Below are 21,901 nucleotides of genomic sequence, written 5' to 3'. Positions count from 1 at the left end.
ACTTTTCTGACTGAAGCCTTTCTCACATTCAGGGCAATAGGGAGGTTTCGTACCCGTGTGTATTTTATGATGATTTTTTAGATCTTTTACAATTTAATCTTTTCGAACATTCAGTACACTGATGAGGTTTCTTACCGGTATGTGTTCTCTGATTGTAAATAAAAGTTCCTTCAGACTAAAGCTTTTCCCACATTCTGTGCACTGATGAAGGTTTCTCACTAGTATGTATTCTCTGGTGCTGAATTTATTTATTACATTTGTTACACGCCCAGACCCTGAGGTATCACGCCGTGGTTACAGACAGCTTAGTCATCGATAGTCAGGTAATTGCATGCAGTTGGACAGTAATGCAAAGACTTTATAATGAGAATTTACAAACAAAGGAGCAAACAGTGCGAGCATCATTATTTATATGTTCTAGCAGTTAATAAAATTGGTTGAATAACCAGGCTTTTAGCAGTTTTTTAAAGCGATGAAAAGATTCCTTTTTTTATACTGAGAGGGAGGGAGTTCCAATGTTTAGGGGCCAAAAACTGGAAGCTGCTGCCCCCAGCTCTGGTATTTTTGTACCGGGGTATATCCATGTGCCGATTGACGTTGGATCTCAATGATCTGGTGTATTCTTTCTTAACTATGGCATTTTTCAGGTAGATGGGTGATTTTTTTTATAAAGGCATTTGTAGGTGATGCATAGTGTCTTAAAGATAATTCTGGCTTTGATGGGCAACCAATGGGAATCCGTCCTAATCTTAGTGATATGGTATGATTTTTTTTATTCCTAATGCAGCCCATAATGCTTTATTTTGCATTAGTTGCAGTTTGTTGGTGTTGGACGTCCCTAGTAATAGCACATTACAATAATCTAACTTTGATCAAATCAAGGCCCTGGCCAAGGTGATGCAGTTGGTGGGTGTTAGAAATTGGCGGCTCAAGGCAATGAATTCTGAGGTATAGGAAGTGGATGAGGATAGAGCACTTATATGTTTGGCCATTGTGAGGTTGGCCTCTAGGTAAACTCCTAGGGTTTTTACTTGCTTGAGTACTGGTATCAAAGTGCCATCAATGTTGATAGCGGAGTAGTTCGAGTGGAGGGCACCTATTTTGACTAGGGATCCCACAATGATGATCTCTGCCTTCTCATCATTAAGGCAGAGGCTATTCAAGCCATCCTATTCTGAATAATGGCATACGTTTTCTTGATGGTCAGTGTATCCTGGGCATCGTTTCCTTAAATGGGTATGAGGTTCTGGGTGTCATCTGCAAAGTTGGTGTAGATGACAACCATGTCGTCTAATACTGAGAAGAGAAGTTTCGTGTAGGCATTATAGAGGGTTGGCGAGAGACACAAACCTTGGGGTACCCCAATAGGGACTGGGATGGGATCAGCAGCTTCTTTCCCTATGGAAACTCTAGAAGTACATTCGGCTAGGAAGAATTTCACCCACATGGTGGCATCTTTGGAGAAGTTGAAATCGTTAGCTAGAGTAGTGCACAGTTTGTCGTGATCCACAAGGTCGAACACGGCAGCCAAGTCTAACAGCAGAAGGATGCAGAGTTTTGTTTTCTTGAATCCCTAATAGTATCCATCTGGATTTTCAGATCAAGGAGAGCCGTTTCTGTACTGTGGTAGGGCCTAAAGCCAGATTGTCTACTTCCCAGGAGCTGGTTTTGTTCCAGGTGAGCTTGCACTTGTGTGTAGGCTATTTTCTCTATGATTTTGAGCGGGAACGGGACCATGGTTATTGGTTGGTAGTTCGTGGGTACACTTGGGTCCAGCATTGGATTTTTAAAAGCGGGGTGACTCGGGCTTCTTTGATGCTGGCTGGAACTATATTGGTGTTAAAGGAGGCATTGATAAAATTGGTTATAATAGGGGTGAATAAGAGTTTTCTCCTCTAGGAGGTTTTTCCCACATTCAGTGCAATGTGGTTTTTCACATGTGTGTGTTTTCAGATGAAGAGTAAGATTACCTATATGGCTAAAGCATTGCCTGCATTCTGTACATTGGTTTGGCTTATCACCTGAATGTGTTCTCTGGTGGTAAATTAAATTTCCTTTCCCACTGAAGCTTTTCCCACATCCAGTGCACTGATAGGGTTTCTCTACAGTATGTATTCTCTGGTGGTGAATAAGAATATCCTTCTCTAGGAAGCGTTTACCACATTCATTGCACTGATGCTGTTTTTCTCACTGGTGTGTGTTTTCTGATGACGAATAAGATTACATTTCTGACTAAAGCTTTTTGTGCATTCTGTACATGGGTAAGGCTTCTCACCTGTATGTGTTCTCTGGTGGAAAACTAAATGTCCTTTCATACTGAAGGTTTTCCCACATTCAGTGCACGGATAGGGTTTCTCTCCAGTATGCATTCTCTGGTGATGAATAAGAGTTTGCTTCGCTAGGAAACTTTTACCACATTCAGTGCACGGATGAGGTTTCTCACCTGTGTGTATTTTGTGGTGAAGTACAAGATGTGTTTTCAGACTGAAGCTTTTCCCACATTCAGTGCACTGATGAGGTTTCTCGCCAGTATGGATTCTCTGGTGATGAATAAGCGATTTCTTCTCTAGGAAGCTTTTCTCACATTCCGTGCACTGATGAGGTTTTTCTCCAGTATGTATTCTCTGGTGATGAATAAGCGATTTCTTCTCTAGGAAGCTTTTCTCACATTCCGTGCATTGATGAGGTTTTTCTCCAGTATGTATTCTTTGGTGATGAACAAGAGTATTCTTCTCACGGAAGCCTTTACCACATTCAGTGCACTGATGAGGTTTCTCTCCAGTATGTATTCTCTGGTGATGAATAAGATTATTCTTCTCGCTGAAGCTTTTCCCACATTCCGTGCACTGATGAGGTTTCTCTCCAGTGTGTATTCTCTGGTGATGAATAAGAGTTTTCTTCTCTAAGAAGTTTTTATCACATTCATTGCAGTGATGAGGCTTCTCACCTGTGTGTGTTTTCTGGTGAAGAACAAGATTACCCTTTTGACTGAAGCATTTCCCACATGCAAAACATTGATGAGGTTTCTCTCCGGTGTGTGTTCTCTGGTGGTAAATTAAAGTTCCTTTCCGACTAAAGCTTTTCCCACATTCAGTGCACTGATAGGGTTTCTCTCCAGTATGTATTCTCTGGTGATGAGTAAGAGTTTGCTTTGTTATGAAGCTTTTCCCACATTCAGTGCATGCATGAGGATTCCCACCTGTGTGTGCTGTCTGGTGAAGAATAAGGTGTCTATTCTGACAATAGGATTTCCCACATTCATTACACTGATAAGGTTTCTCACGTGTATGTTCCCTTTCGTGGTACATACTTTCATTCTTACTGAAATATGTAGCACCTTCAGTGCAAAGAAACTGCATTTTACCCATTTGAAGTCACAGGGATTTTATAAAACCCTTTCCAAACATTTGCATTCTAATCAATGTATGATCACTTAATATCACTGAATGTGGTCCATCATGAATAGCATGTTAAATAATTGGCTTTGCTTACAGTACTTATATAATGACAGTAGTTTCCTTCACTGTCAGTTTGACATACATCTTTACGTTCATCTGATTAATCCACGACTCTATATAGTTATTGTTTCTCTGAGCTGTAGGTCTCATATTCAGTAGATGGCTTCAATCCAAGTTCCTGAGTACTCTGCAGTGGAAAATGGCTTCTTGAACTGCAGCCTGAGATCTGAAGAAATCACTTTATCCACCAATGAATCTTTGCACTGTTGTAGTGCTTAATACATTTTCACAGAATCAATGTTAAAATCACTGTTGTTGCTTTTCAGGTCATCAACCACCTATTGAAAGACAAGAAGATTCACATTATTAGTTGACACATGTAAACATATGAATTGGACGCTGTCTGGGGCCTTTGAATAAGTGGATTGGACTTAAAATGTTAGTAGAGTAGTTCTGCCCCAACTGGGAAATGTAATTTAAAAGTGATAGGGAGCAGATAATACGAATTTCATTTTTATTTACATTCTACTTTTACTATAAGCAATCATGATGAAGGGTAAAAGAAGAATTAATTCCAATACAGACTGAAAGAAATAAAAACAGCATTCTTAGGGAACACTTCATCAATCAGGAGTAAGCATTTAAACTCTGCAATTTTATTTTTTGACAATGCACAATCACATGAATGAAAGATTTGAGTGCCAATGATATACAAAAAAGAACAGATACTCTGCACTTGGTCAGCAGTACAGCAGTCACTACACATACTTTGAACGTCCCATCATGTCAGCGGCTAAGTGATTACCTACCTATGAGAAATGTACATTGCTCAAAACAGCACTGGCATCCTTATTGAAAGACTGATTTGAAGTTTAAAGTGAAAGCCATTCATCTCCCTTTCAGTGAGCACTGTACGGGAAATCTTGAATTACCATTGCCTATAATTTTAGTAATGGGACAGCATTACAGAGGACTGATAATACAGTGAGCTTCATTACTAGTTTGGTGGTAATCCGCCGGTGCTACCAGCGGTGTTGCCGCCAAACTCGTAACACTGTGTCCACCGCTTGATATCCCGTTGCCACCAGGACATTACACTGTCAGGCGAGGGAAAGTGTAAGTCCCCATTCCCATGGAGTCCAAAAAGACTCCATGGGAATGGGCACATGGAAGCACTGCTAAAGTTGCTAACAGTGTCAATGCTTCCATGACAAGTCTGCCTGCCGGGACCGTTGCGCCTGTCAGACCAACCTGCCGGATGCAAAGGCCCCTGCAGGCAGACTTGTGGTGTAGCAGTCCGGAAAGTGTGTCAGTACATTGCTTCCGGCACACTTATTTCTGGACTACCACACTTGTAATGAGGCCCAATGTATTTAAAGAGCCCCAATGATTCAACATGTAAACACTGTGACAAAATGTCTCCTGATCTGCATGAGTACAGGGATGATTATTGATACCTAAACACTTACTCAGCCCGACAATACTACTAAACCAGCAGTGATCTCAATCATAAACAGGCAGACGATGAACGATACACATCCTTCACAGTAGCATGGGCTACAGACAGGGTAAACTTGTCATCAGTGGTGTGAGCAAGCAAGAAAACATAAAAACAACAAAATTTACTTTTATACGCAAAATAAACAAAATGCCCAAACAAGGTTTTATAAAACAGAGTGGTCTATAATCAATTGAAAAATATAAACTATAAGCTTCAAAAACTAACAGCCCACAACTGTAAGAATACACAGAATCTGCAGACTTGTCGATGTAAGGGGATATTTAGGTATGAAAACAGTGGTGTTTGGGCAATTGTCCATGCAGCAATATTTCATTTCAAAGCATACTTCATAAGGAAATGTCTGCAGGACCCTTGAAACCATGCCAAGGGGACAGTACTACTAAAAGTACATTTTGGTCTTTTTCGGTGGAGGGGAAGCATGGGGGAGGGGGCTTGATAGCACTGGGCAAAGCTTTTAGTTGCTTTTGACTGGGTCGGATCAGTGTCAAGTACGAAGTGTCAGGGGTTTACCAATGGTGGAGTCCATATAGAGACGGGGCTGCCAAATGGGCCCAGTCGTCATCAAAATGGTTCGAGGAAATTGCTTACAATGGGTCGAGTTGTGTTCAGGTGACTTGAAAATGGCATAAAGATATTCAAAGGGCATAGAGGAACACTCTGTTGTTCTAATGTCAATTCCGGTAGGAAGGAGTTAATTTCTTTAATACCCTGCCACAATATGTTGCGTATGCATTCCATGTGCAGTCAGTCTCTCACCGTTTTGCTATGCAGATTTCTACATAGATCTGATTCGCCACACGCAGAAGGTGTGTACTAGCAGGTCAGTGCACGCTTACGTTGCCTTCTGCCATTGCTCAAGCTGTGACATGCATGTGGTGTTTTCAGTATGGCACTCGCAGAACAGAGTCACCGAATATGAAGTTTCTTTTCATTTCACTCATCAGCACTGCAATCTGGTCTGGTTGTGCATTGTCACTGGGTATAATGTGCATTGTACATAGCTGGGACTTGATTTGTTGTATTTTCTAGTCAACAGGGTTGTTCAGTCCATTATAAATTGAACTGCAGGTCTTTTTTTCAGACTCAACTGTTGCAACCCGTGACCTCAGATGGGGTGTTTTTGTTTGGTTTTCTGAATATGTGAGAACTTTGTTTGAATACCAAAAGTATATTCTACAAGGAAAAGCCTTGAGATTTTACTCTGTTCAATTAAATACTTGTGTTCTTGGATATAAGCAGATTTAGTCTACACATGGAAGCCATAAAGTATGGCACTAAACAGATCTTTGTGTTTTAGTCATTTGTTTACAGGACCTCTTGAAAACCTCCACTTGTCTTCTTTCATCAAGACATGTTTTTGTGGCCCCGAAGAGGGCTTGGATTTATTTACTAACAAGGCATTTACAAGTTGAAACTCTAGTTGGAATCCTTTTCCATTGAAGGCATTATGTCAATTGATCCATCAATACCACTCCATGCTTAATTCCAGAGGAGATTATAGCCAGATTTGGGCCCAATGATCATATTTAACGTTAATACAATGAGACGTGTGTCTTCGAGGGTGAACACATGAGAGTGACACTAGGTTTAAACTCTATTAGGAGTGCAAGAATTGCGTCCAGTCTGTTTCTTTTTGTGCATGATCTCTATTCACTCACCATTTTCTCTTTTGTTCACACAGTGATGGTCTTATTGTTCACGTAAACTCTTTGGAATTAGTCTTCTTTCCTCTATCTATACATACAGTTGTGATTTCCCTTTTTTGAAAATATTCAGAGTATAGATTATTTGTTTGTTTCCAACATTTTATGCTTTCTCTACAGTTTGTTTTAAACATTTAAATAATGATTGTTTTCAAATAAACTGTATATTAGATTAACATATCAAATATACATTTTGTTTTAAAAAATGGATGACTGTAATTAATGATATTACGTTACGTACGAGACTGCATCATAGGAATCTAGGACCTGGTCTACTTTTTTGGTAGATACTCTGTTGTCCTAAAGCAGAGCGAAAAAACTCAAAAGTGGTTGAGTCTGCTGAAAACTGGTCAGAGCCCACTGATGTATCTTAAATCCTGGGTACCTGGGGCCCTTTGCAAGGTCTCATAAAATAATGTATCATTCTTTAACCATTCCAAGCCAGGAAGATAGCCAGGAAGGTTGCCAGACAGTATTTGTAGAGTCCTAGGTAGCAATGTCTCAGCAGCAAGCAAGCCTCGTCCAGCACCAGGTCACTTCAGATGTTCCTCTGAAGTATTGTATAATGTTTTTTATTGATCTAGCTGATTACATTAACTTTTCGATAACATTTTTTCAGTAAAACTTTACATATATATATATATATATATATAAGAAAAACATAGAAAACAGAAAAACATGGTTGGCTTAGTTAGCATCACAGTATATGTTGGCAGCAGCCATTTTACAATACTATATATCCTCCTTGCTGTCTATATATTGTTTAGCTGTACTTACTAACTTGGCATATACACATATATATATATATATACATATATATATATATATTCCTAAAAATAGGGGTCTTATTGCACATCTACTTGATTATAGAAGCACAAGGGGTGCAAGTTAAATCAGTTAAAATGAGTGGAAAATGCAATAAAATTGAACAAGAAGGAAATAAGATTGCATGCAGAGCAATTCGATTGCATGTACATTGATTCATCTCATAGTCAGTTATACAATTATCATAAAGCTTTTTACTCTGTCAGTTTTTACTTTTACTTCAACTTCAAATGGCTAATAAGTCTAATTTGGTCTACGATTAAGAGCCGGATTAAACTGGCAACTCACCTTGATTACAATTCAGTGCTTCCAAGTAATTCATCACAGCTATTCTCACTTGCATTCTATCAGTTGCAAAGATTAAAGACCAAAAGGTGTCTACATCTAAAGTTAGGTTGTAAGTACAGCAATCTAAATTACAAGTTACATTTATCACTCAGACAAGGACATTCTGCTATCAGGTACTTCAGCCTCTCGACATTGCCCTGACTATGCTAATGGCAACACTCGTTATTGAGCAATGTTAATTTGCATCTATCCACAGGTACACAATTAACTGCTGGTAAAGCATCTTGATACCCCTACCGCCACTGCTGAAGCCTACGGCAATGCTGAGATGCCTTTCTCTATATATTGTTTATATACACATTACAATGACGTTAGCGAATATATAATTTAGTATTTGTCTACAGGTACACATTAAATGTGTTACATCGATACATACAGATTCTGATCATGTATGGATGACACCACCCAGATGGTGGTCCTACTATAACGTTTGATGCAATTGCACGGTAAGTTTAGAATTTCCAATCTCTTTATAGATGTAACTCATCCACGCAGCTGAGCTTACAATTACCTTTGTCCCGGCCACCTGACCCTAATATACCTCTTCATTCATTTGTAGATACATATCAAAAGCTGTAAGGAATCCATACCACAATTCACGTTCTGATGAAGGCTGTCATATTGAAGCTATTCAAAATGCAAATCGGCCAAAACACCATAGTGTTGACTTCTTTGTTTTGTTTACTGTACTATACCAAGATGGCAAAATGCACCTGATGTTTCATTCCTTGTCTTCTCACTGTAACCTTGTCCGATCACATGGCTGTGCAATTCGCCACTAGAGTTTTGTAAAATGTATCAATTATGATAACTGTGTATTCTAGGTTATGGATGTGTAAGATTCAATATACGTTGTCTTGATATACTATATACTTTGAAAAAATACACAAGAATCATTCTTTTTGCTCAAAGTAGATATGTCAGTGCGTTATTCAGTGGGGTTCTATTCGGGTTCGCCCTGACCAATTGTATTTTTATATTTCCTGGATTGCCTGGTACGGTCAGGGAATAGCCAGCTCCCATTATTGCTATCTTTATTTTGACAAGACACCAAAAAGACTGCCTTATTTTTCATTTGATGGATGAAGCTTGCTCCCACCTTAGATTTATGTTTAGATTAGGCCTTTTCCAACGTACATACTGTATAAATAAACACCCTTCAATCGTGATCACTTGTGTCTGTCTTTACTGTTGCCACCAGGAGTTCCTTACAGCAGCCATGACAAAGCAGGGTTTGTGAACACAGGACTCTCTTAGGATTTGCATGTGAAAGCTGCTTTCCTCTTTCTCCCTGCGTCCCTTAAATGAACACACTTCCTCATGGACTGCCAGCCTTGTGCTCCTCTCCTTCTGCTACTATTGCCAGCCTTCTGGTTCCTGATCCAGCTCCATTCTCCGTCCTGCTGCAGCTTTTTATGCCTCACAGGTGGGGCAATTAAGTTCAGGTGCAGGCACCTAGTGTTAATTGCCTGACCTTGGCAAAGGCTGTCAGGCCTACTTGTCTGCCCTTCATTTCTATACTATAAATGAATCTAGCAACAGAATATTGTAAGGCCAATTGTGTACGTTGATACTTTCAAACGCTGTAACTCCATTTTGTTTTTAACACATCACAGAAAGAATCTTTTGGAATCACTGGTGCCATGTGTCACTGTCTGTTTCCCTATAGAAAGCGCTAACATTTCCCTCAAGAATTAAGGTTGTCCCTAGTGTACAAATCAGTGCCACCTATCTAGAAAAGTGGATAGAAGAAACATGAATCCACCTTTTAAAACATCATGTGAATATCTTTAAGCAACCAGTGCTATCATAACCCAAACATTTGAGAGAAAAAAAGGATGGAACAGCAAGGATAATGTGCCCTTTATTGTTCCTTTCTCTGGGGCCATCAATAGTGGATTAAAAACATCAAAACAATTTTTTAATTTATTTTTAAAATTGTGTTGTGGTGGCAACAATGTATGGAACTGATTCTCCAATGGTATCACAGCTTAATATTGGATATCCCTCGAATATCTGTTGACCGGTTTCAGTAATATGTTATTGTGCCACTTTCTTCAGGGTGTGCTACTAAGATGTGTGGCAGCATCTGAATTCGTTTGATGGTTAAATATGCCATGATTATTTCCGTGAGTCACGCAGTGTGGCATCTTTATGTCTGAAGGAGAGACAGAAGAGAGAAAAAAGGGTTTCTTCTCTAAGCGAACATTTATATAACATTATTAAAGAAACACGTATTCTTCTTCTTGAATATTATAAGAGAGGCATGGGGGCAAAGTACCTGCCCACCTATTGTGGGTTCTATGTCGTAATAGCACGATTATTTGTCATCCAACAGCCACTGCGTTGGAGAGACAAGAGGAGAAGATGAGGGGAGAATTGATATTAGTAAAATGCCAACGTGTGTAGGCAACAGACAGTTGGACTTAACACATACTATTATTACCTGGAGGTGACAATCAAAGAGGCTTCTTGGCTCTGTGGTAGAAAAGGCTAGGTGTTTTCACTGCAGACACTGCTATTTAGTATTTTATAAGTTTCGTAAGCATATGTTCAGGCCGCCTGCCTGTGATGATGTCACTACGTGAGGCCATATGACTCCATTAATTGGGTCACCATCTTAGCGTGGTGCCGTCTGTGCCAAAACTGAGGAGTGCCTTCATACAAATTATAAAATCTCTAGTTGGAACAAAATGCTTACATGGAGAACGTACAGTCTTTTTTGATAGTATAAACGATGTTTGAGGGCACTAAAGGTCAGGTGTTTCAGTCACGGCCACCATTAATTGGTATTATGAGACATTCAGGAGACAAAAGCGGTCTGCCTCTGTTTGATGTCACCACATGGAGTCGCAGGACTCCTGGTGAAGCTGCATCTTACAGTCTCCATCTTAATGTGGTGACGTACACTGAAAAATCAGTGTTTGGTTTATGATTAATATAGGAAACACAGATGATTTTGGAATACATGACTGTTATTTAATAAAGAACATTTTGAGCGGTCCTGTCTTTTTTTCTTTTTAAAAGGGGCCCATGGGGGTCAGGTGTGTGCGAGTTCCTTTTTCCAACTACCAAGCCTGGAACTGAGTAAGACTTTAGTTCTTGGAGTTGAAGGGGGAAAAAAGGTTCTTTTCTCATAAAGCAGCCAGATGGTGCCATGGGATGCCCTCATTCAGACCATATAGATCAGATTTTAATCTGAAGATCTAGCGTTGTTCTCGTCTTAAAGGTATAGTAATGATATCTCCTGCTCTTCCAAAACTGTTTATTTGAAGATTCTCTCTGAATGTTTTTCTTTCAGGAAATGTTCCACCATTGGTGCGTAATATTTCCCGGTCTGTATGTAGGATTTACGTTCAATTATCTGCTATTTTACGGGTCTATTGGTCATGCTTATGTACCGGAGGCCACATGGACCCCCAATGAGGTCAATTACAATGTTGGAGTTGCATTTTGTAAATGTTTTTTTGCATTCATGGTGTTTTCCAACCTGCATCAACCATTTTGCTTTGGCATGTTTCTTTGCAGACTGAGCAGGAGCCACAAGGCAAGGACTATGCCCTATGCCCCATGGAAGAGACCAGAGTCTGTATTGGTCATTTGCCTGTCAAGGGTTTCCTTGACATGAGTGAACTATAGCATTTTATAGATTTTCTGCCTTCTTATAGCGATTCTTGATTTGTAGATCTGTGTGGACCCTACATTGAGAATTGACAATTTTTTATTTCTCATTTGATCTTATTGAATATATATATTCATTTTTAAAAATGGATAGCTACAATTTTTGGGATAACACAGGTTGTTTAAATACATAAAGGGGCTCATTATGAGTGAGCCGGTCCAGTAGAAAATGCCATAATACATGCTGGTAAATCCTGCGCAGGCAGTTCTACTGGAATGGCTCACTCCAGGTCTGCCGGTACGGGCTGTGATCTACCGGCAGGCCCGACCTGAGAGCATCAGGAGTAATCTCCCCATCACAGTAGTGATACCCAGAGAGCCAGGAGTCACAAGTACATCGGGACTAATCTCCCTTGTTACAGTAACCCAAGTAAGATTAAAGAGGATACTAGACAACAAGAGCTGTCTGGAAGACATTTTTATAAAGTTACAAGACAGGGAAGCATTTCTGGAACTTTAAAGAAAGCTTTCAAAGGCCCTTGGGAGGAAGTGAAAATACTTTTGAGGACTATTGCAAAAGACTATCAGAGACAGCCCTCAACTGTGCAGGATAGGCAAGGAGAAGGGAGTCAGTTTCCGGACTATACTCTTTGTTGAATCAGAAACTAGTACAAAGGATTGTTGGAAAAGAGATAAAGACTGGGCCAGTTCACCAGTTTTCCTGGTACTCTTCTCATTTCGATGCTGAACCCTTTTGTAGATTAGTGGTAAGGTAAGAGGACAGGATGGACATTTTTGTTTGGACAAATATCCTGATAACGAGCACCCAAGTTCATATTTGTTTAGATAGGAATAACCCTTTAGAAACAGGGAGAGGTTGTTTTTTTTTCTTTATTTCTTAAATAAAAATGTGTTGAAACATGCCACCCCTTTGTCTGACTCCTTACTCCACCACATCACACAATGCAGTCCATGGAAAAGAAGCTCACCAAATGGAGACAACAGGACCACACGATTCAATAAAATAACCATTGATAAGCGAGCTACTATTAAAGACGGATGTGTAACATATGTGTATCTGACTGACAAACCTTTTTGAGAAGTCATCACAATATCGGAAGTGGCTGAGAACAAGTTTGAAATCAGTGCAGCTTGCCACAAAGAACAGACAGCACGGAACGTGTGTAGGTCCTCTTCTATAATCGGATCGGCCATACCACAGAGCTGTAGGTCAGCAGTGTACCAGGGACCAGGGTGCCGAGCCTGGAGAGGTTTTTGAAAATCCTGCTGAATCCAGTGGAGCCTCGTTGGAGCAGGCGTTGCAATGGTGGGGGATGACAGGAGGGTGGGTATTCAGGGGTTCTCCGTGGGCTGTTGAAAGTCAGGTTGCTTTGGAGGAATGATGATTGAGTCTTCTGGCCTGGCCCTTCTTTAGATCATCACAACCCTAGGTCCCCTAGACTCCGTTTATTATCCATGTTTCGTGTTCCTTTTAGTGTGCTTTTAAATTTCAGTTACCAGTCGGGAAGGTTTTTGGTATCTGTACAAGTCAGTGCTATACTGATTTAGTACTGCTAAGTAAAGTGTGGTTGAGTGTGAGCCGAGTGTGGAGGCAGTCATCGGCAGTCTGCGGTAGGAAGTGGTGCTCCAGTTTGTGTGAAGAGTGCGGTTCTCTAAGTATATCCAAAAAGTGATTAAGAGAAACAGAACGTTTCAAAGCATGAGTACGCTTTGAGCAGAGCCACACCAGAAATGTCTCATTTGCCAGATGTGCTTTTGGGGATGCAAGTGACTAACTCTTTATAATCTATGCTACCATCAGAAGGGGTGGTGAAGGAGCTGGTGACCAAAATACCATCTGCCAGTGAAATTACATTAGCAATGCCATGTGCAACCATAGAAACCGATATCTCTTTAGGTGACTGACAATTCTATGTTGGAGGCTGTGACAGATAGAATACAGGGCAATAAATTGACGCAATTGCTAATCGAACTGGGAGAAACCCATATCCAAGCTTCATAAGAACATGTGCCTGATAATACTATTGTATCAGGGTTTCTTACTTGAACTGGTCATTCACGAAGGTCAGACTTCTCCCATCCTCCTTCCCTTTATGCCTCAGAGCACAAAGCTCTTTACATCATCAGCTTTCTCTTATCAGCCAACACCACTGCAACGACTGATAGATCATTTAAATTCATCACATGAGGGAGGGGCATCAGACTCCAACTCAGCTATGAATGCACTACATTTTGCTTTAACATCGCTAGTAAAATTATATGAGATTAGAAGAGCAGATTTTAAATCTCAGGTGCATACCCTCACATCATGGCACAGTGGACCTTTTTAGAGTGTGTGAGACAGACCTTGTATCAAGAGAGATGACACAGACAACAAAGGTATATTTAAACCAGGTTTTATTAATTATCAGGATAGTGTAACGCCTAACTAACCTAATGCTATGGCAGGATTATCCGGCCTAAAGAGATCTAAGGAAAGTCTGTCTTCCAAGTCCAAAGCAAAAGTCTGTCTGTGTCAAAACCATGTGCACAACTATAGCACAACTAGTGGGGGAAATAAGTGTTCTAAAATAAATGTTCTACAATTGGTAAAGAGTTCTGATTCAAGCTCAATATAGTTCCAACATAACCTTTTCTCACTGACTGATCAAGCTCTGTTGCCTTCTTCAGATTAACCAATATCAGTTTTCATCACTTAAACTATCCCTCTCCCCGTCGCTCTCACACAGCTTCCTAATAATCTACAGACCCCCTGGCTACGATAGACAATTCGCAAACAACCTCTGCAACTCTATTGCCACACTTCAACTAAATCATCCCAATCTCACCCTTCTTGGAGACTTCAACATATGGCTCGACATCCCCACCAACCCTATGACACACTCTCTGGTTGACGGTTTAGACGCAATGAACCTCCAACCCCACATAAATGGCCCGACTCACTATAAAGGACACACTCTTGATGCCATCTTTGGTTCCAACACCTGGATTCATTTAAACCCACCCACCCCTAACATCTGGTCCGATCACTTCATTCTCTCTTTCACCATTCGCTCACCTGACCCCCTTTGCGTACTCGAATCCGAACCTCCGAATCTACGCAAATGCTGGAAAAAACTAATAATCGTGCCGGACCTAGCCAATGCCCTCGTCCAGTCTCCACCACCTACCTACCAACTCAATAAACAACTAACCCCTGACGCCTTTGACTCGTGGCTCAATGCATCTCTGATACGGCTCACTCCCTCTTGCAAACCATCAACACGCCTTGGCCTTTTCCCCGGATGGTTCACTCCGGAGCTGAAGACCACTAAACAACTATATAAATACCTAGAACGCAAATAGCAGAATAACAAAACCCAGGAGAGCAAGGCCACCTTGGCCAGACACCTCTATCAGTACAAGGACGAAATCCGGAAAGCAAAAAAAGCCCACTACAACTCCCGAATCCTAAACTGCAAAATTCCAAGCAAAGAACTCCACAAAATCATCTCCGAATTCACCAAACCCCCTTGCACCACCACCGTCCCGACCCCCTCCCAATCACTGTGCGACTCACTCTCCCTCCACTTTTACACCACAGCTCTCGAAAGAACAAATACTCTAGCCAGCAAGCTAGCTCTCTTACATCCACCAGACAATAGTTCCCCCATACCGCCCAGTCCATCGGCTGCGACCACTACCCGACCAACGTTCGAATCCTTTAGTCCAATATCGCCAGAGCAATTTCTCAAACTTCTATCTGCCCGCAAACCATCCGGCTCTCCACTGGACCCTTGCCCCAGCCACAACCCCCAAAGAAATTTTCGCTTCCACCTGCGCAGGTGAACACGCAAGATCCATCATAAATGCCTCCTTATCCTCTGGTATCTTTCCTGACGCATTCAAAACGGTTCATGTCAAACCTCTAATTAAAAATCCTTTGCTCAACCCTCTCAAGCCCAAAAACTACCGCCCCATCTCAAACACCAGGTTCCCTGCCAAACTCATTGACCGAACCGCCTACTCCCAACTAAATGCCTTTGTTGAAGCCAACAACCTCCTTGATCCCGCACAATCAGGTTTCAGAGCCCGTCATGTAACTGAAACCACCCTAACCTCAATCTGGGATGACCTTAAAATGACAGCAGACTCTGCGGGATGTGCTGCACTAATCCTTCTTGACCTATCCACCGCCTTTGACACAATCAACCACTCGTCCTCCTAGACCGCCTCCACTCCCTTCATTTCTCAAAGATAGGTACCAAATAACAATACTCTCCACCTATACCTCCGAAGCCAGACCAGTCGACACAGGAGCCCCACAAGGAGCATGCCTATCCGCCCTCCTATTCAATCTCTACTTGATCACCCTCCCACCGATAATTCGTTCACACAACATCCGGTGCTACAACTACGCTGACGACACTCAACTAATTCTAAAACTCCTGAACTCAAAACCCAACTCCCGACCTGACCTGGCATCCTGCCTCCTTGACATAGAACTCTAGATGTCCCAAAGCCGCCTCTTGTTAAACCCCTCCAAAACGGAAATCATGGTATGTGGCAACTCAGAACTTCTTCCGCACCCGCTACCCTGGCCATCCGCCATGGGCAACTCACCGACCCCCTCCAACTCAGTGAAAAAACTTGGAGGCACCCTTGACTCTGAAATGTTGTTGACTTGGCACGAGAGTGTTAGATCAAAGTCCTGCCACTACCACCTTAAAACCTTTAGCTGCATCTTTCCATATCTCTCCTTTCCAAACAGACTCTCCGCAGTCCAATCAATCGTTATATCAAGACTGGACTACGCAAACCCCCTATACCTCGGAGTCCACGCGTACCAACTGAATAAACTCCAAAGGGCACAAAATGCAGCTGCCAAATTGCTACTTGCGCTCGGCCCAAGCGACCACATCTCCCCAGCCCTTACGATGCTGCACTGGCTCCCAGTAGCCCGAAGGGTGACCTTCAAAACCATATGCATCTCCCATCGAGCACTGCATAAAACTGTACCTCAATATCTTCATGACAAGCTAAAACCCTATCACCCCCCCCTCGCACCCTCAGATCAAGCTCAGCCGGCCTCCTGGTCATACCAAAGACAAACTCAGTCAGGTTAGGTGGATCATTATTCTCAGCCTTGGCGCCCTCGCTATGGAACTCACTCCCATCCCACATCCGCCTAACCGAGGCTTTAACGTCTTACCGCAAACTGCTGAAAACCTGGCTCTTCCCCTAAAAACCATCCTGTACCAAATAACCCAAACAGACTAACAGCAACTCAATGACACCAATCCAACAAACTACCTGATGCAAGAAATTGACCGCCAATAATCCCCAATATAAAATAGAACGACAACCAGAATTAAACGAATAAAGTAGATCAAAGCAGTGAAATGGTTAATAAGGGTAAATCTTACGGAATCAGTAACGAGATTTAAACTCCTGAAATGGACAGAATGCATGACGAGTGAACAAAGTGAATGGCATGGATGAAACAGTTAGAACAGATGAAGCAGGTGAAACAGATGAATGCGCTGAGTGGAAGAATGCATGAATGGAAGAACAGATAAGGAACAAGTTACTTACCTGTAACTGTTGTTCTCCAGCATGGGTCTGGCATGGATTCACATGCTCATGAATATTCCCCGTCGTCAGGCTGGGAATCCTCGGTAAAGAAAAAATCAGTATCAGTTTTGTTTCTGATCTGTCTTTCGTAGTAGTAACCAATCACTGATCTCTGCGTCATACTGACCACAGCCAATGACTGCCCTCTACCTAAGCCCCGCCTCTGGCAGCCATCTTCAGATTTGGCAGCACGTGAAGAGGCAGTATGACCAAGCGAAGAGCCGCAGAGGGGTAGGCGGGAGGGTTCGCATGTGAATCCATGCCAGACCCATGCTGGAGAACAACAGTTACAGGTAAGTAACTTGTTCCTTCTCCAGCATGGGGTCTGGCATGGATTCACATGCTCATGAATATAAGAATAAATAGCAGGACACACATGCACAACCACGGGGGGTGGCAAAAGGCTCAACATTAAGCAATACAAAAAAACTCAACATTAAGCATCTCTTACCTCCTCACCAGGCTCACCTTAAGCGAACAGGTTGCGCAGCACTGCTTGGCCGACCCTGGACTCCTCCCTGGAATCCCGATCGACGCAGTAGAATCTGGTGAAGGTGTGAGTCGACCTCCACGTAGCAGCCCTGCAGATGTCCAGCAGGGGCACACCAGATAAGAACGCCGTAGTAGCAGCGATCGCTCTGGTCGAATGGGCTCTCGGACGGCCTGGCAGCGGTCGGTTAGCCAACCAGTGGCAGTGCATGATGCAGCCGGAGAGCAATCTGGAAATAGAAGACTTCGAGAGAGCCTTCCCTTGATTCACAGGTCCAATGTTTACGAACAGCTGTGATGTCCTACGGAAACTCTTTGTGCGGTCCACGTAGAACTTCAGCGCTCTAGCCACATCCAGCGAGTGCAAAGTCCTCTCCGCCGGCGACAAAGGAGACGGGAAGAAAACAGGTAACACCAAGGGCTCGTTAAGATGGAAGTCCGACGGCACCTTGGGCATAAAGGAGGGGTGTGTCCTAAGCACCACCCTCGAGGCATGGAAAGTAATGGCCACCAGGAATGCAGTCTTCCACGACACAAACTTCATCGGTGTGGAGTGCATCGGCTCGAATGGGGGCCCCATGAGCCTGGTCAGCACAACGTTAAGTTCCCACGCTGGGGCCGGGGCCTTCACCGGCAGGAACGACCGGAACAGTCCTTTCATAAACTCTTTTACCAGTCGATGGGACCACAGGGACGTCCGTCCTGTGGTTCTGGTATATCTGGAGATCGCCGCCAGTTGAATCTTAATGGAGGCATGGGCTAGCCCAGCCTTTGCCAGCGATAGCAGGTACGGCAGCACTTGAGGGGCCGTAATCCGTAGGGGGTTGATCTTCTGTGCTCGGCACCAGATAGAGAACCTCTTCCACTTATGACCATAGCATTTGAGAGTCGAGGACGCCCTGGCCTTTGCAAGAACCTCTCTGCAATCGGCCGTTATATCGTAGCCTCCAAACTCTAGCGCTGCAGGTGCCAAGCCTGCAGGTTCAGCGACGCCGGGTCGTGGTGGAAGATGGTGCCTCCTTCTCTGGAGAGTAGGTCCGCGTCTGCCGACAGCTTGATGGGAGGGGACGTTGACCGGTCCAGAAGGTCCGGGAACCAGATCTGCCTCAGCCACGCCGGTACGACGAGGATCATCCTGCACCGGGACCTCTTGAGCTGGCTGATGAGTCGAAGCAGCAACTGCAACGGAGGGAACGCATACAGGTATAGGCCGTCCCAGGGGAACGAGAACGCATCGCCCATGCTTCTCGGCTGGGGAAACCTGCTGTCGAACCTCTTGCACTTCGAGTTCGTCGCTGTTGCGAACAGGTCGATTTGGGGTTTGCCCCATCGTCTGAAGAGTTGATCCACCTGATCCTGGCGCAGTTCCCACTCGTGACACGTGCGCAGCTCCCTGCTGAGCGAGTCGGCGGTGGTGTTGCTTTCTCCTGCCAGGTGGAAGGGAACCAGGAACATCCCCTGTGTGACAGCCCAGTGCCACAGATCCTGTGCCTCCTTGGATAGGGCTGGGGATCTGGTGCCTCCCTGCTTCCGTATGTAAAACATTGTCGTGGTGTTGTCCGTGAAGATCCGCACCACCTTGCCCATGAGCGACGGGAGGAACGATTTTAGAGCCCAGAACACAGCTCGGAGTTCCAGGACGTTGATGTGCAGGAGCCTCTCCTCCGGGAGCCAGAGGCCTCTTGCATGGAGATCTCCGGTGTGGGCGCCCCAACCTTCCAGGGAGGCGTCCGTCGTCACCGTCTCCTGGTACGCCAGCGTCTGAAAGTCCTTGCCCGCCGTGAGGTGCGCTCAAACGCCCCACCACTGAATCGCCCGCCGGAACAACTTGTTGAGGGGGACCCTGTCTTCGAAAGTGCCCGTCGCCTGCATCCAACGGGCGTCGAGAAATTCTTGAAGAGGGCGCATCCGTAGTCTGCAGAGGCGCACCAGGTAGATGCAAGAGGACATCATCCCCAGGAGGGACTTGATGGACCTCACCCTGGCCACGTCCGTGGCTAGCAGGCGCTGCACTTTGCCTAGAATGGTCTTCGTCCGTTCTTCCGACGGGGCCACCAGGCGCCTCACTGTATCGAGCTTCGCTCCCAGAAACAGGGCCACCTGCGACGGCACCAGGTGGGACTTTGGGTAGTTTATGGCAAATCCCAGGTCTGTGAGTAGCTGGACGGTCCTCGCAGTGTGTTCGACGGCGAGTTCCCTCGTCCTTCAGCAGATGAGCCAGTCGTCCAGGTAGGGGTAGATGTGAATCCCCTGCAGGCGCAGCCGCGCCGCCACTGGTGCTAGGCACTTGGTAAAGACCCTGGGGGCCGACTTCAATCCGAACAGCAGTGCTCTGAATTGGTAGTGGAGTCCCTGGACGACGAACCTGAGGAACTTTCGGTGACTTTTGAGGATGGGAACGTGGAAGTATGCATCCTCCAGGTCCAACGACGATAGAAAGTCGCCTTCCTCCAGCTGTCCCAGTACGTGCTGGAGGGTGACCATCCTGAACTTTTGGGATCTGATGTATTTGTTCAAACGACAAAGGTCCAGGATGGGGCGCCAGCCGCCCGTCTTCTTCCTGACGAGGAAGTACCTTGAGTACACCCCGGAGCCTCTTCGGGACAAGCTCGATGGCGCCTTTCCTGAGCATTGCCCGTACTTCCAACAGCAGTTGCGGGACGTGATTTTCCTTCCTGGCCACAGGTGGGAGGTGAGGGCACTTCTTCAGGAATTCGATAGAGTGTCCTCTTGCCAGGGTATCCAGCACCCAACGGTCGGTGGAGATGGACTTCCACACGCCGATGAAATTCGTCAGCCGGCCTCCCACCGGGGTGCTTCGGTGGGGGCCCGAGACCACGGCCGGTTCAGTCCTGCTTGGAGGTGGTGGCCTTGCCGCCCTGGCCACCTTGCCGAAGGCGGCGAGGCGCTCCCTGCTTGCCGCGACCCCTGTAGGCCTCCTGAGATGAGGAGCGTGCCACCTGGCGGTAGGACGACGAGCCACCGCTGGATCCCTTGGAGGCACCCTGTCTGGCTCCGGAGCTCCGAAAGGGCCGTCGTTGCTGAAGGGCTCCTAGGGCGCGGGCCGTCTCCGTGTCCGTTTTTATGGGTTGGAGGGATTCGTCCACCGCCTTCCCGAACAAGTTGCTGCCGTCGAACGGCATGTCCAACACCCTGGTCTGGAAGTCCAGACGGAAGTCGGTCGCCCGGAGCCAACCCCGTCGTCGCAGGCAAACACCGTTGCCCAGCTGGCGGAACCCGGTATCGGCAATATCGGTTGCCACCGTTATGGCGTGGTCCGACGCCACCTCGCCCTCTTGCAGTATTTCCAGGGCCTCGGACCGCTTGTCGTCCGGCAGGAAGTCCAATATGGGGGCCAGCTTAAACCAGAGCTCCCTGTCGTAACGGGCCACGATCGCCAGGGCATTGGCCGGTTTGATCGTCGTCGCCGCCGACGAAATGACCCGCCGCCCCATGGCGTCCAACTTCTTTCCCTCGCTGTCTGGCGGGGAATTCGACGTTGAGGCTCCCGATCCCGCCGCTTTCTTCTTCGCCGCCGCCGAGACAACCGAGTCTGGCGTTGGCTGGGCCCTGAGGCACAGGGGAGCGGTTTCGGGGACCCGGTACTTCTTCTCGTACCGGTCCCGTTTGGCTGGTGCCGTGGAGGGGTTTTTGAGAACCGACAGGCCCTCCTCCCAGATGTCATCGATTAGAGGCACCGCGATGACAGCCTTCCTCTTGGCCTCCCGGCGCTGATAGAGGAAACCTTCCTTTTTCTGCTCCTCCGGGCAGAGCTGGAACAATTCGGACGCCCTGGCGATCATGGCGGGGAATGAGCCAATCTTGTCGGGCGGCGAGGCCTGTGCGACGGGAGACGGGAGACCCGTTCCGTCGCCCTCAGAACCCGTCGTCGAGCCCAACGCACCGTCATCTCCCGACTCGTGGGAGGATGAGGAGGGAACTGCAGGCCTTACGGGGCGAGCGGAGGAGAGGGTTGGGTCCTCCGTATTTTGTTCTGAGGACTTCCCGACGGGCCAGGTTGCGGGTCCTCCGGCCTGGGCCGTGGGAATCTCGTCCTTATCTCAGAGCATAAGGACTGGATCGCAGACAAAATGGCCGCCGAGCCATCCTGAGCCCTAGGTTCCGGCTGCGCCGGAAGGGAAGGCTGCTCTTCCTCGCCATCGTCGTCTTCCTCGGTTATCTCCCGAGGATCTTCCTTACGGGATCGAACCTTCTCGAATTGGACTTCGAGGTTCCTCATGGCCTCGGTCAGTTCCTCCTCCGAGGCTGACTCCGAGCTCGAGGAGGCTACCGTGCCCCCC

At 45.4% G+C, this 21,901-nt stretch overlaps 1 pseudogene; it reads right to left on the bottom strand.

Annotated features, from left to right (window-relative positions):
- Positions 1-207: 207 nt before the first annotated feature.
- LOC138511234 (zinc finger protein 84-like) overlaps positions 208-21,901 on the bottom strand; it is a 124,566-nt pseudogene continuing 102,872 nt past the window's right edge.

This window comes from Ambystoma mexicanum, chromosome 6p (assembly GCF_040938575.1).
Source record: "Ambystoma mexicanum isolate Mex_15411 chromosome 6p, UKY_AmexF1_1, whole genome shotgun sequence".
NCBI classification, from domain to species: Eukaryota; Metazoa; Chordata; class Amphibia; order Caudata; family Ambystomatidae; genus Ambystoma; species Ambystoma mexicanum.
This window is presented reverse-complemented; position numbering and strand designations above follow the sequence as displayed.